Below are 15,554 nucleotides of genomic sequence, written 5' to 3'. Positions count from 1 at the left end.
TAGTAAACAGAACTAGCCATCTCTTTCTTGTTGAAGAAAAATCCTTCTACAGGATACCATGATGGTCCCATTGATATACTTAATAACTCGTCTTTAAAAAGCCATGGGCTACATTTTTGTATTGTATCAACATATGTCCGAACTGTTCTTGGTCTTACTGGGGTGCCTTCTTCCTCTAACAATTTCTCTTCCTCGGGGGTGAACAACTTCAAACCTTGAGTCAACCATTTTCCCCAGTTTGCCTGAGAAATTTCTAGGAACAGGCAACTTGAAATAAAAACAAAATAAATCAAAACAAGATCATATTGTTTTTTGAAATGGTCACCCATTCTTTCGCTCTTCTTCAGGGGCGAGCAATTTCACTTACCTCCAAGTTTCAGACGTTCCGCGTACAGGCCACCAAATGCCACAGTCTGGCTGGGCACAAAATCACGAGCCACTCACAGCCTTGTAGATTCAAACAGCAATTCTTTATTCCCGAACTCACACCGGCACTCTACAAACACATTCTGGGGGAATTCACGTTTTGGGCCCCAATCACGTTCTGGGCAAAATCCCAAATACTCTCTGAATCCCACGAGAACTCAAGGAGAACTCAACGAGCAGGTGCTCCTGAGGCAGCAGGATACGCCCTATTCCCAGCAGGGTACACCTTAAACCTGGAACCGCCCTAAACCCGGATTGTCCTAAACCAGGAACGCCCTAAACCCCGATCTGCCCTAAACCCGGATCCACCCTGGTCCTTGAGCAAGGTCACCTTACATGCAATGACACTGCAAATGACCTGGGTCATGCCATGCGTCATTCTTACTTAGCAATGGCCCTCAGCAGAATCTGCTGCAAGAGAAATCAGGAAAATAATCCCATTCACAATAGTCTCAAACACCACCAGCTTAAGAATAAATCTAACCAAGGAGGTAAAAGACCCCTACAATGAAAACCATAGAACACTGAAGAAAAAAATAGAACACAAGACACAAGAGGATGGAAAGACCTCCATGTTCAAGGATAGGCACAATTAGTATGGTTAAAATGGCTGTTTTATCAATAGTAACATGAAGATTCAATGAAATCCTCATCAAAATACCAATGATATTCTTCACAAAAGTAGGAAAAAAAAACAGTCCTAAAATTCATCTGTAAGTATAAAAGATCCAGAATAACCAAAGCAATTCTAAGCTGAAAAAGCAAATAAATTATATTACAGAGATATAAAAATAAAAACTGCATGGTGCTGACATAAAATAGACATATAGACCAATGGAACAGAATAGAAGACACAGAGACAAATATATCCAGACATAGTCATCTGATCCATCACAAAGGTGTGAAAAACATACACTGGAGGGAAGATGGTCTTTTTGACAAGTGGTGCAGCGAGAAATGGTTCTCTATACATAGAAGAATGACACTAGATCCTTATTTCTCACCCTGTACCAATTCAACTCAAAATGAATCAAAAATCTAGGAATTCGATCAGAAATTATGCAACTTCTAGAACAGAATGTAGGTTCAAGACTCCAACATATAAGTACAGGCAATGACTTTCTCAGTAAGACCCATAAACTCAGGAAATAATGCCAAGAATTAATGAATGGGATGAAATCAAACTGAAAAAATATTCTGCATAGCAAAGGAAATGATTAAGAATGTGAAAGAACTTATAGAATGAGAGAAAATCTTTGTTAGCTAGTCTTTTGACAAAGAATTAATATCAAGAATATATAAAGAACTCAAAAGAAACCCCACAAATAACCCAATTAATAAATGGGGAAATGAACTAAACAGCCACTTCTCAAAAGAATAAATACAAATGGCTGATAAAAATATTATAAAATGATTGCCATCCTTATCAATTAGAGAAATGTAAATCAAAACTACACTGGGTTAGAATGATAGCCATCAAGAATGCAAACAATAGTAAGTCCTGGAAAGACGGTGGAGAAAAAGGAATACTTTTACACTGTTGGTGGGATTGTAAATTAGTACAAACACTGTGGAAATGAGTGTGGAGTTTCCTCAAAAGACTAGGCGTGTAATCATTATATGACCCAGCTATACCACTCCTTGGCATTTATCCTGAAGAATTAAAATGAAACTACTATAGTGATAGATGCATATCCATGTTTATAGCAGCACAATTCACAAAAACCATACTATGGAACTTGGTATTCGAAAATATAAAGAAAACGTGACATATATATGCAATGAAGTTCTATTCAGCCATAGAAGAATGAAATAATGATATATGCAGGAAGATGGATTTGAGAATATTATATTAAGCAAAATAAGCCAAAACTCAACAAGTCCAAGGTCATATGTTTTCTCACATACATGGAAGATACAGAGAAAAAAGGAGATGGAAGGTTGTGGGGGGTGTCATGAAAATCAAAGGGAAAGCAATGGGGTAGCAGAAAGAAACCAGAGAGAAGGAGGAAAGGAGGGAAGAGAAAACACTAGGGGATGATACTGGCAAATTAATTGTTGTATTTTGTGGATGTATGAATTGTTACAACAATCCAACCACCATGTGCAATTATCATGCACCAATAAAAATATGGGGGAAAAAGAAACCAGAGCTTCAGGAATTGTAGTACGGATTTCTGAGAGCATTTGGAAAACTCAGGCTTTGGAGCCTTGGAGAGAGGTGAGTATATTTTGCATGTGGCTCTGACACAGCGGGCAGTTTCTGCTTATTCCTGTATCTGGCCATTTGCCATGAGACTTTATGGATCTTTCATTAGAGATGGAACCTGCTCTTGAACTAGGGCTTATCCTGTGCCTTGCTTTCACGAATGAGCTGGTGGTATGTGACACGAGACAGGATTAAAACCTGCTTGGAAAGGTAGTTGGGCTTGCCCCTTTGCATTTCTGCCACAGCCATGAAAGTGCCCCCTACCTGCTGCTGCTCCTCGGGCTGGGAGCCCAGAATGAACACTCATGGCACAGACATGAACCCAACTCACAAGAGAGACCAGGTGCAGAGGAGCCACAGCTTGAAGCAGAGCCATCTGAGCCCAGCCCAGACCAACTGAATGACATCCAATCTGCCAATCTAAGCACATGAGAATAAATACTTTTTTTGTATGATCAAATTTGGGGGATATTAGTTGTGAAGCAGTATTGTGGAAGTGGCTGACTAACAGCATGACCCCTACACTTGCCTCCCAGCACCCATCAGCTACCGAATGAGGGTAGAGAAGGGGACTTCAGTGTATGGAAGGAATTCAGATTATGTCTGCAATCGGGATGGGTAGAAGAAGAGCCCATGAGACAAGCGAACATCCTCTGGGTAATGAAAGATGAACCCATGGCCTGAAGAAGGGTCTCTACTCAGTTTGTGGTGCATCTACAGTTTCCATAGTTGACTAAGAATGAGTGAAACTTCTAGTGTCCCGTGGAATTCTTGGGTGTGGTAACACAGGTCTCTGGGGAAGGACAGGGCCAACTCAAGGTGAGAATGAGGTCTGAGTGAGGGCAGTCAGTTCCCTCCAGTTCTCTAGAACAAAGAGACATGAGAGTCTGTCCTGGATAACTGACAGTGGCTCAGTGTTAATCAGGGAGGACTGAACAGGGATGCGGGGATAACTTGGGGCTAAGCAATTGTCTGCACAGTGGGCAGCCCTTGGTTCAAGACACTGTCACCTGCTGGCCTCTCCTAAACATACCGACCACATGTTTGCAGCTGCTGTCCTGTTCATGCTCCAGGGACTGTGGATCTCTGGACTCCCACTTCTTCACCTTTCAGTGGGCTGGATCCTCTCTTCAGGCTCCTTCTTTGTGAACCTTGAAGGATTGAGAAAATGGAGAGAGAGAGGGGAGGAAGAGGAGAGACAGAGGGGCAGTTTATCCCCTGGCCCAGAGCGTTTGTGAACAGAAGGCTTCATCATCAATGTGGACTCCACTGTGACTCCATCTCTAATCAGGTCTATGGCATGAAAGGGCACTGTCATAGTTTGTATCTCCAGTGTCCCCCAAATCTCCAGTATTAGTGCAGGAATGTTCAGAGTTAAATAATTTGATTATGAGAACTGTAACCCCAAAGCACATTAGTCCATTTAGTAAATTAATAATCTGAAGAGTCTAACTGACTCTAGGCATTGAGGAGTAGCAAAAGGAAGTGATGATTTGGGACATGCCCCTGGGGTTTGTATTTTGTCCCTGGTGCCTCACTTGCTGTCTCTGCTTTCTGGCTGCCACAAGCCAGCATCTTTCCTACACCATCAACTTCTCCCGTGATGTTCTGCCTCCACTAAGGCCCAGAACATTTCAGTCTTATGATCACAGATTACACCTCCAAAATGGCGAGCCTTAAACACACATTTAAGCTGTTTCCTATAAGTTGTTCTTGTCAGGTATTTTGGTCACAGTGATGAAGAGCTGACTAACACAGGTGCAGATTAAATGAGTACCTCCAAACTGTCAGTGAGTCAGAATCCCACATGGAGCAGCTAGAGGCACACGTGATCCCTCCATCCCTTCTCAGAGGGTTGGGTTAGGGGTTGTCAGGGAGGAACCAAGAATGTTTTCTCATGCCCATCCCAGGCCCCATCCTCACCTCTAGAGAGTCTGCTGAGCAGCCTGCTCTATGGTCTGGTTTTTCTAGTTGAGAGTGAAGGAGGTTCCTGCTGCAGACATCCATCATTTTTATGCCCACTCCTCCTCTAGGAAGGGTGTTGATTACACCTACAGGTGTGTAGACAGGAAGGGGTGTGGCCTAGCAGGAAGGAAGCCTATGAAGGCAGACACTAGCAAGCGCACATCTCTAGGTGGAGGATCCAGGGTGTGGCCATCCAGGTTTAAGGTGCTTATTACACATCCATAGCAGCAGGGGGTATAGCTCAGGGGTAGAACATTTGACTGCAGATCAAGAGGTCCCTGGTTCAAATCCAGGTGCCCCCTTGTTAGAATCATCTTTTAGATGCCAGAGATAATATTTTCTGAAGTAGTAAATGACCATGAGTTACATAATGACCCAAGTCATCTATATAAACTTTATCCCCCTGCAGTGTCACAGGCATTAACTTCAATATATACCCCTTGGGCTGTGGATTCTGCTCAGTCCACATCTGTGTCATCCTCTCCAGAAGGAGACAGCAGTAGGGCAAGCTGTGAGGTTACTCTAGGGCATGGCTGTTCATGCTGTGTCACAGGCTGTCCTCCAAGGCAATGGATCCTCCGAAGGTCCCCCTGATGCCTGAGCAGGGCTCCTTTCTCCCTGAGACCTCTGTGGAAACATTTTGTTCCTGAGTTTCTCTTTTGTTTGGACTAAGACTCTTTGAGGAACAAGGACTATATCTTCCCTGTGTCTCTGACCTCAACATGGATGACAGGGTCTAGCACCTAACAAGCTCTATGATTGTATGTTGAGGGAATGAGAAATGGAGTGAAATAACGAGCCCCCCCCCTCGAGGCCTTGGAGTATGGAGAAGTCTCTTCCTCAGCTGTGTGTGAGGTTCTTTGAAGAACAGGCCCAGCAGCTCTTGTCTGATCATGGTGTGTGGACTTAGGGAAATGCTGGGGTCAGGTGTGCTTCCCAGGTGCAAAGGTGGTTCCACCAGCTCAGTCTGAGAAGGGAGAGGAGCTGAGAGGGTGTAGTTGAGGTTGGAGATGCAAGAGAGGAGAATAGACTTCAGTGGAGAAAGCTGTCACTTGCTAGAACATGCATAGAAAACTGTATTATAAATCACAGTAGCCTGGGTGCACTGCCCCGGATAAAGAGGAGCTAATGAGAGGTTCCACTTAAGTGGGGGTATAGCTCAGGGGTAGAGCATTTGACTGCAGATCAAGAGGTCCCTGGTTCAAATCCAGGTGCCCCCTCATTTATGTACTATTTTGGTAGCTACCTTAACCAGGTACCTCTTAGGTGGGTCATGAGTGACACTGGGAGATCTCCATTGCTTGGCATTTATTGAAACCACCTTAGATCCTGCTTCTTGGAGCTCCATGACATGGGGTCACAATGATATTCCTTTTATGTATAGGGCCTATGTCCTCAACCCTACTACCCTATGATCATCTCCCAAGAGCTCCAAGACCACCTTGACTTGAAGTCCCCCACTTCATGAGTACAGTGCACACACAGCAGGTCTCAGAAGCCACTTGGAGTGGCTTCCTTCCCACTTCCCTGTGCATCTTCTTTTCTTCTACTCCTGCACACCCCACTTTCATCTTTTGTTCATAGTCAAGGAAAAATCATGCTTGGTTTGGCCCAGAGCTGGCCACTGGGTGATGAGATGTGTTTCTGCATTCCCAGGTCCCTAACTGGCAGTCTATGGTGGGGGACGGGGCTGAGACTGTGTTAACAAGGACCAGCAAATGAGGAGGTGAAGACCTGAAGGAGGCGGCAGATGTCAGGAGGGTTCCCATCCAGTTACAGTCAGTGCTCACTGAATTTCACTGATTTCAGCTTTGATCTAAATTATTTCTTGTCTTCTACTGGTTTGGGTGTTAGTTTGTTCTTACTTTTATGGGGCTTACTTTTATAGGGTTTGTTCTTACTTTTATAGGGCTTTTTATAGAGATGTGATGTTAGATTATTTGGTCTTTCTGTTCCTTTGAAGTATGAGCGCGATGCTTTGAGAACCGCCTCCATACTGTGCCAAATGTTTTGACATGTTGTATCATTAGTCTCATTTACCTCTAAGAATTTTAAAATTTTCCTTCTGTTAGCCATTCATCATTCAAAAGTGTATTATTAAGTCTCCATGTATTAGAGTGATTTTTATTTTTTTGATCTTATCTTTGTTGTAGATTTCTAATTTCGTTCCATTATGATCTGATAGAATGAAGGTATTTTCTGTTTTTTTATTTGTTAAGGTATGCTTTGTCCTAAAACATGGTCTGCTTTAGAAAATATTCCATATGGTATTTACAAGAGAGTGAATTCAGACATTGATGGATGAAATATTCTATATGTCTGTTAAGTTCAAATTATTAATTGTGTTTTTTAGTTCTGTAGCATCTTTATTTAGTTAGTGTTTGAATGTTTTATCCAGTGATAAGAGAGGTGTGTTACTATCTCCCAGTACTGTTGTATTATGTTCTACTTGATTCTTTTTAAAATTTTTTTTCTTTTTAGTTGTATATGACAATAGATTCTTAATGTTGAAGGGGTTTTTTAAAAAAAATTTAAATTTTAATTTGTTATATGTGACAGCAGAATGCATTACAATTTATATTATACATGTAGAGCACATTTTTTTTAAGAGAGAATTTTTTAATATTTAATTTTTAGTTTTTCGGCAGATACAACATCTTTGTTTGCATGTGGTGCTGAGGATCGAACCGGGCCGCACGCATGCCAGGCGAGCGCGCTACCACTTGAGCCACATCCCCAGCGCAAGAGCACAATTTTTCATATCTCTGGTTGTACACAAAGTAGAGTCACACCACTCGTGTCTTCAAACATGTACTTAGGGTAATGATGTCCATCTCATTCCATCGTCTTTCCTACCCTCATGCTCCCTCCTTTCCCTCCCATACCTTTGCCGTATCTAGAATTCATTTAATCCTCTCACCATGTTGTCTCCCCCCTCCCTGCCCCCAACCACATTATGAATCAGCATCCTTAAATCAGAGAAAACATTTGGCATTTGGTCTTTTGGGATTGGCTAACTTCACTTCGCATTATATTGTCCAACTCCATCTATTTACCTGCAAATGCCATGATTTTATTCTCTTTTAATGTTGAATCATATTCCATTGTGTATATATACCACACTTCATTTATCCATTCATCTACTGAAGGGCATCTATGTTGGTTCCACAGTTTAGCTATTGTGAATTGTGCACCTTAAACATTGATGTGGCTGTGTCCCTGTAATATGCTGTTTTTAAGTCCTTTGGGTAGAAACCAAGGAGTGGGATAGCTGGGTCAAAGATTCATAGTTTCACAATGAATCTCTATACTGCTTTCCATGTTGGCTGCACCAATTTGTAGTCCCACCAGCAGTGTATGAGTGTACCTTTCCCCCAACATCCTCACCAACACCTATTGTTGTTTGTATGCTTAATAGCTGCCATTCTGAGTGGAGTGAGATGAAATCTTAGAGTAGTTTTGATTTGCGTTTCTCTAATTGCTAGAGATGTTGACCTTTTTTTCATATATTTGCTGATTGATTGTGCATCTTCTTCTTAGAAGTGTCTATTCAGGTCCTTGGTCAATTTATTGATTGGGTTATTCATCTTTTTGGTGTTAAGATTTTTGGGTTCTTTACATATCCTAGAGATTAGTGCTCTATCTGTCATGCGTGTGGTAAAAATTTGTTCCCAAATTGTAGGCTCTCTATTGACATCATTGATTGTTTCTTTTGCTGAGAAAAAGCATTTTAGTTTGAATCCATCCCATTTATTGATTCTTGATATTAATTCTTTCACTATAGGAGTCTTATTAAGGAAGTTGGGGCCTAATCTGACAAGATGAAGATTTGAGCCTACTTTTTCATCTATTAGATGCAGTGTCTCTGGTTTAATTCCTAAGTCCTTGATCGACTTTGAGTTGAGTTTTGTGCATGGTGAAAGTTAGGGGTTTAATTTCAATTTGTTGCATATGGATTTCCAGTTTTCCCAGCACCATTTGCTGAAGAGGCTATCTTTTCTCCAATATATGTTTTTGGTGCCTTTGACTAATATTAGATAAACTGTAATATGAGGGTTTGTCTCTGTGTTCTCTATTCTGTACCATTGATCTACCAGTATACTTTGATGCCAATGCTATGCTGTTTTTGTTCCAATTGCTCTGGAGTATAGTTTAAGATCTGGTATATCGACGCCACCTGCTTCATTCTTCTTGCTAAGTATTGCTTTAGCTATTCTGGGTCTCTTACTGTTCCAGATGAAATTCATGACTGCTTCTTCTATTTCTATGAGGAATGTCATTGGGATTTTGATTGGAATTGCATTAAATCTGTATAGTGCTCTTGGTAGTATGGTCATTTTGACAATGTTAATTCTGCATATGTAAGAACAAGGGAGATCTTTCTATCTTCTAAGGTCTTCTTTAATTTCTTTCTTTAGCATTCTGCAGTTTTTGTTGTAGAGGTCTTTCACCTTTTTTGTTAGGTTGATTCTTAAGTATTTTATTTATTTATTTATTTTGAGGCTATTGTAAATGGGGTAGTTTTCCTCATTTCCATTTCAGAGGATTTGTCACTGATATACAGAAATGCCTTTGATTTATGGGTGTTGATTTTTGTATCTTGCTCCTTTGCTGAATTTATTTACTAGTTCTAGAAGTTTTCTGGTGGAATTTTTTGGGTCTTCTAGGTATAGAGTCATATCATTGGCAAATAGTGCTAATTTGTGTTCTTGTTTTCCTATGTGTATCCCTTTAATTTCTTTCATCTGTCTAATTGCTCTGGCTAGAGTTTCAAGAACTGTATTAAAAAGAAGTGGTGAAAGAGGGCATCCCTATCTTGTTCCGCTTTTTAGAGGGAACACTTTCAATTTTTCTCCATTTACAATGATGTTTGCCTGGGGCTTAGCATAGATAGCTTTTATGACATAGAGATATGTTTCTGTTATCCCTAGTTTTTCTAGTGTTTTGAACATGAAAGGGTGCTGTATTTTGTCAAATGCTTTTTCTGCATTTATTGAGATGATCATATGGTTCTTATCTTTAAGTCTTTTGGTGTGATGAATTACGTTTATTAATTTCTATATTTTGAACAAATCTTGCATCCCTGGGATGAACCCCACTTGATTGTGGTACACTATCTTTTTGATATGTTTTGTATTCAATTTGCCAGAATTTTATTGAGAATTTTTTGCATCTATGTTCATTAGAGATATTGATCTGAAGTTTTCTTTCTTTGACGTGTCTTTGTCTGGTTTTGGAATCAAGGTGATATTAGCCTCATAGAATGAGTTTGGAAGTGTTCCCTCTTTTTTTATTTCCTGAAATAAATTTAGTAGTATTGGTATTAATTCTTCTTTGAAGGTCTTGTAGAACTCAGCTGTGTATCTATCCGGTCCTGGGCTTTTCTTGGTTGGTAGGCTTCTGATGGCATCTTCTATTTTATCACTTGAAATTGATCTGTTTAAATTGTGTATATCATCCTGATTCAATTTGGGCAAATCATGACTCTAGAAATTTGTCAATGCCTTTGATATTTTCTATTTCACTGGAGCACAAGTTTTCAAAATAATTTCTAATTATCTTCTGTATTTCTGTAGTGTCTGTTGTGATATTTCCTTTTTCATCATGTATGTTAGTAATTTGAGTTTTCTCTCTCCTTCTCTTTATTAGCATGGCTAAGGGTTCGTCAATTTTTTTTTTCAAAGAACCAACTTTTTGTTTTGTCAATTTTCTTAATTGTTTCTTTTGTTTTAATTTCATTGATTTCAGTTCTAATTTTAATTATTTCCTGTCTTCTGCTGCTTTTGGTGTAGATTTGTTCTTCTTTTTCTAGGGCTTTGAGATGTAGTGTTAAGTCATTTATTTGTTGACTTTTTCTTATTTTGAAGAATGAACTTCATCCAATGAACTTTCCTCTTAGAACTGTCTTTATAGTGTCCCAGAGATTTCAATATGTTGTATCTGTGTTCTAAGAATTTTTTAATATCCTCCTTGATGTCTTTTGCAACCCATTGTTCATTCAGTAGCATATTATTTAGTCTCCAGGTGTTGGGGTAGCTTTTATTTTTTATTATTATCACTGAGTTCTAATTTCATTCCATTATGATTTTAATGCAGGGTAGTATATCTACTTTTTATATTTGCTAAGAGTTGCTTTGTGGCACAATATATGGTCTATTTTAGAGAAGGATCCATGTGCTGCTGAGAAGAAAGTGTACTCACTTGTTGAAGGATGAAATATATAATGTCAGTTAAGCCTAAGTTATTGATTACATTATTGAGTTTTCTAGTTTCTTTGCTCAACTTTTATTTGGAAGATCTATCTAGTGGTGAAAGAGGTGTGTTAAAGTTACCCAGAATTATTGTGTTGTGGTCTATTTGACTCTTGAACTTGAGAAGAGTTTGTTTGATGAACATAGATGCTCCATTGTTTGGGGTATATATATTTATAATTGATATGTCTTATTGGTGAATGATTCCCTTAAGCAATATGAATTATCCTTTTTTATCCTTTTTGGTTGACTTTAGTTTGAAGTCTACTTTATTTATTTATTTTAACTTTTAAAAATCAAGTTTATTTGAAGTATAACTTATATTTGGTAAGTTTTTATCTTTTTAGTTGTTATGAATTTTTGCATACATTCACCACAAATACAGAATAGTTCCATAATCTCCAAGGAGCTCCTTGGTGCCAGTAGAAGATTCACTTACTCCTACACTCAGCTCACAGCAACCATCCTATGCCTGTGTTCCTGGTTTTACATAGGATTATGTCCTGATAGATCCGTTATTTGGAATTTGGGAAGATAATAGGATAAAAGCAATTTGGAGAAAGAATATTAGAAATTTGAAGTGAAAAACTTTAAAGACAGAAGTACAGAAAGGTAAAAAAAGATAGAAAAGATGTAGGAAGATAGAGAAGATGTAGGAAGACAAGAATTTTAAACCCACAAAATAGGAAAAAACAAAACTAGGAGGAAAAAAAAAAGCAACTAAGGGTGAATGTACAAACCTTAGGGAAAAAAACTAGAAGATAGAAACAAGATAAAAAATGGTTAAAAATGTCAAATAAAGATATTTCGGATAAAAAATACAAAAAACTAAGACAACTATTAGATACAGACATTCAAGATAGAAAATGGTAGAAGAGATGGGGCTGAAAGGGTGGGCCTTACACTGGTTTTGTAATGACTCTCCAAGCTGCAGCTACTTCTAGTCCCTGTCTGCTGTCCCAAGGTAGAGGCTACTGCATGGGGGAGGCTATAGGAATGGCTGCAGTGTCTCAAGATGGAAGTGGGTCAGACCTGGGCTCACAGGTGGTGGTGTGGGGGTGGGGCAGGCCCAGGCCTACCCTGGACCCTGGCTCCTGCGCAGGTTGGCAAGGTGGATCTGGGCTGGGCCTGAGCTCCAGAGGGTATCTGCTGGTGGTGGTGGGATGGACTCAGGTCTATCTCTGAGAAGGGTTTGTTTGCTGTACATAGATACTCCATTTTTTCCTTTATATTATTTTTTATTTGTTTTATTTATTTTTTTTAAGAGAGATAGAGAGAGAGAGAGAGAGAGAGAGAGAGAGAGAGAATTTTAATATTTATTTTTTAGTTTTCGGCAGACACAACATCTTTGTATGTGGTGCTGAGGATCGATCCTGGGCCGCACGCATGCCAGGCGAGCGCACTACCGCTTGAGCCACATCCCCAGCCCATTTTTATTTGTTTTAATTAGTTACACATGACAGTACAATGAACCAGACATTATTATATATATTGCGTGTATATATGTGACTGCATGACCAATATGATTCTGCAACCTGTACACTCAGAAAAATGAGAAATTATATCCTATCTGATTCAAATGTATGATATGTCAAGGTATCACAGTCTCATCAACTTAGTGATACCCTCGGCTGCTAAGAGCCTGTCTCAAAATAACAGGTAAAAAGGGCAAGAGGACAGGGGATTAGCTCAGTGGTAGATTGCTGACTAGTTACATGAAACCCTGTACTAAAAAAAAAAAAAAAAAAAAAAAGGACTTTTCAAGTAGGTCAGAGGTAGAATGAGAATGTGTAGATACTCCATTGTTTTGGGGCATAAATATTTATGATCATTGTCTCTTGTTTTTTGATTCCCTTAAGTATTATGAAATGAACTTCTTTGTTTTTTCTGATTAACTTTGGCTTGAAATCCACTTTATCTGATATGAGAATAGTAACCCCTGGTTCTATGGATGCAAATGCCAATGGCCATTTCCACCTTTGCTCTGGGGTAGCCAGTCTTTGCTGAGGTCAACTATACAGCCAGACAAAAGGTGCCATGCAAATCTGTGGCAGTGTGACCTTGACTAGCACCCTCTGCTAGTGAGCAATCTCTTCTTCTTTTCCAATTCATCTCTCCTCCATTTCCCATGGAGTCAGTTTCATAATTGTCTTTGTTCTAAGTTGTGAGCAACACCCTGCTCTCTTCTTCTTCTTTTTTTAATAATAGTTGTTTTTGTTTCAGTTGTTGATGGGATTTCATTTATTTATTTTTATTTTTATGTGGCGCGGAGGATCAAACCCAGTGCCTCACACATGCCAGGAAGTGCTCTGCCACTGAGCCCCAGCCCAGCCCTCCTTTGCTCTCTTTAGGAGACCCCATTTCCTTCTTGGCTGGGAAGATCAAGGCCGTGTGGTGTGAGGCCTTCAGCATCCTCCTGTTGTTCTGTCTTTACCTCTTCTTACCTGTCAGTCTAAGAGGAGAAAAAAGTCTGTCTCCTCCTTCCCAGAGCACAACTGTGTTCCCGGTCCATCCTCTTGTTCTCCCTCCATCCCACGGCAGGGGATCACCCATGTGAAGCATCAGGGAGCCTCCCCAGGGGAAGGGCAGTGACAGGAGGGAGGCCAGAGAGATGAGTGGACTGTCTTTTTCTGCTCCGACGAGGTTTCTGCCTCCTGGGTCCACATCCTGTGCTTACCTTGCTCATTCTGGCCCTTCCCACAGATGAGAGTGCACCTCACTCCTCAGCCAAATGTCTCAATCCCAGCTACCAGGAGACAGAAATCACTCAGCAGTTTAAACAGGGATATTTACTAGAAAGGTTTGTGCTATGAAAGGAGAGTAACTACCAAGGGCTTAGAAAACTCTAAAGGAGCCACCAGCTTGTGAGACCCAGCCAGGATAATTTGGAGGCAGGATCCCTCCAAAGCTGGGGTTCAGCTCTAAATGGGAAAGGTGTGGTTTTGACCCACACCCTGGCTGTTCCTGCCACGTGGGGTCGCAGACACAAGACAAGCAGGACACAGCCCTCTGGGTCACAGTTGAGCTACATGGAAGTGAGACCTGAGCTCTAGTGTCCACTGAAGAGCATGGGAACCATGCATATAGGCGGGCAGGCTGAGGCCGGTTGGAAAGAGGTGGTCACAATCCTGGCTGGGACTGTGAGGTCAGCAAGGGTCTTCACTTTCTGGGCATGTGCCTGGACAGAGCAGCAGCCCCTGTCTGAGCACTACTGACCTTCCAACAGCGGGACCCAGGAAGCAATTCCATGGGGGAAGTTTTCACCCAGTAGAGAGGCCCCTCTCCTGGAGCACCCCTCTAGTGCCCCTTACCCATCACCACCAACATGGTGCTCATGGAGGGAGCCACACAAGAATGCAGTCTCCATGGCAGAGCTGGTATGGAAGAGCGGATTTAGAGCTGTGCAGCTTGCTGGGCTTTGGCCAGTGGAATGCCAGCAGATGGGAGGCAAGTGGGAGCTTTGGGTACCTCTCATGGCTGGCTGGCCTCTGCATGTCCACCATTACCATGAGAAGCACTTGCCTGTAAATAGCTTGCCTTTGAACCTGAGCCCTGGAGTGAACACACATGGCCGCACCTGAGTCCAGCTGTCAGTGAGAAGCCAGGCCAGCTAGACCTGCAGCTTAAAGTGAAACTGGCCAGAACCAAAGTGAGTTGGGAAGGCCAGTCCCTCGGGAAATAGAACCTGGAAGCCAGGAAGGAGGGGCTCTCACACAGAGGCCTGTGCTTAAACATGTAACCAGGACTCCTTAAAGTCACAGCCCTGCACAAAGCCCGCCACAACCTGACCCAAAATGCCCTTCTGTGAGGACTGCTGTTCTCCTTGGACGACCCCACCCTCATCATCAGTCCTGGTCCCTGACTCACAGATAATTGTTTCAGAACAGCTTAGGTAACTTTCCTCATTTTACCCTTCAAAGCCCATCTCCTTTCTCCTCCCTGGGTGTGCCTAGAATTGGTCCTGGCAGGTGTATCCTGGATTATAACCCTCGGCTGCTCCCCAGTGAATTCAGTTCTCTGGAGAGCCTCTATCTCTGTTGTGACTTTAGGTTGACAAAACCAACCCCCTGACCAAGCCCAGCCGAGGTTAGACAGTTCCCATCCATCTGAGACCTTGGGCACGAGAACAAATCCTTGCTGCTGAGCGGCACTGGTGGCTGGGGTGGCGTGACACAGCACATTGTGAATAAGTCTGGGTAGAAGGGGCTCCTGCTCTAACAAAGCCCTCGAGCACCTGTCATGGCTCCTGGATGAAGCTGGGTGGCCAGCACGCTGATCCAGACAGCTGGACAAATGGCGAGGAAACTTCTTCAGGCCAGGAAAGATGGTGGTCCATGATCACCTGAGCAGCAGGAAGTAATTCCTGAATTTGCAGGCTTAGGGGAGAAAACTGCAGGGCAAACAGTGGAATGCAGGTGCTGCCCGGGACACGCTGCATTTAAAAAGAAAGCTTTATGTTCTGAAAAGAACTCACTTGTTTGTTAACCAAATGTCAGGGCAACATAGATAGGACAGAAATGGCCTACTGAGAAGAATGAGAGTGGTTTTCCCCAAGTAAAAGTGACTCCATTACTACTCATTTTAGGGAAAAGAGAAAGTCAAGAGCCTGTGTGCCTTGTTCTTTTGATAGTGGGCATTATTGGGGTAGGTCTACCTCTGACCTACTTGAAAAGTCCTTTTTTTTTTTTTTTTTTTTTTTTTTT

At 41.5% G+C, this 15,554-nt stretch overlaps 2 non-coding genes across 2 annotated transcripts; both read left to right on the top strand.

The window, feature by feature from the left end:
* The first annotated feature begins 4,830 nt into the window (after nt 1-4,830).
* On the top strand, nt 4,831-4,902 carry Trnac-gca. The gene has a single exon. It is a non-coding gene; the product is annotated as a tRNA-Cys (tRNA).
* Nucleotides 4,903-5,748: 846 nt separating this feature from the next.
* Nucleotides 5,749-5,820, top strand: Trnac-gca. Its single transcript has one exon. It is a non-coding gene; the product is annotated as a tRNA-Cys (tRNA).
* The last annotated feature ends 9,734 nt before the right edge of the window (nt 5,821-15,554 follow it).

This window comes from Marmota marmota, unplaced genomic scaffold (assembly GCF_001458135.2).
Source record: "Marmota marmota marmota unplaced genomic scaffold, marMar, whole genome shotgun sequence".
Taxonomy (NCBI): domain Eukaryota; kingdom Metazoa; phylum Chordata; class Mammalia; order Rodentia; family Sciuridae; genus Marmota; species Marmota marmota.
Note: the sequence above shows the minus strand (reverse complement) of the source record. Positions and strands in the feature narration are given on the sequence as shown.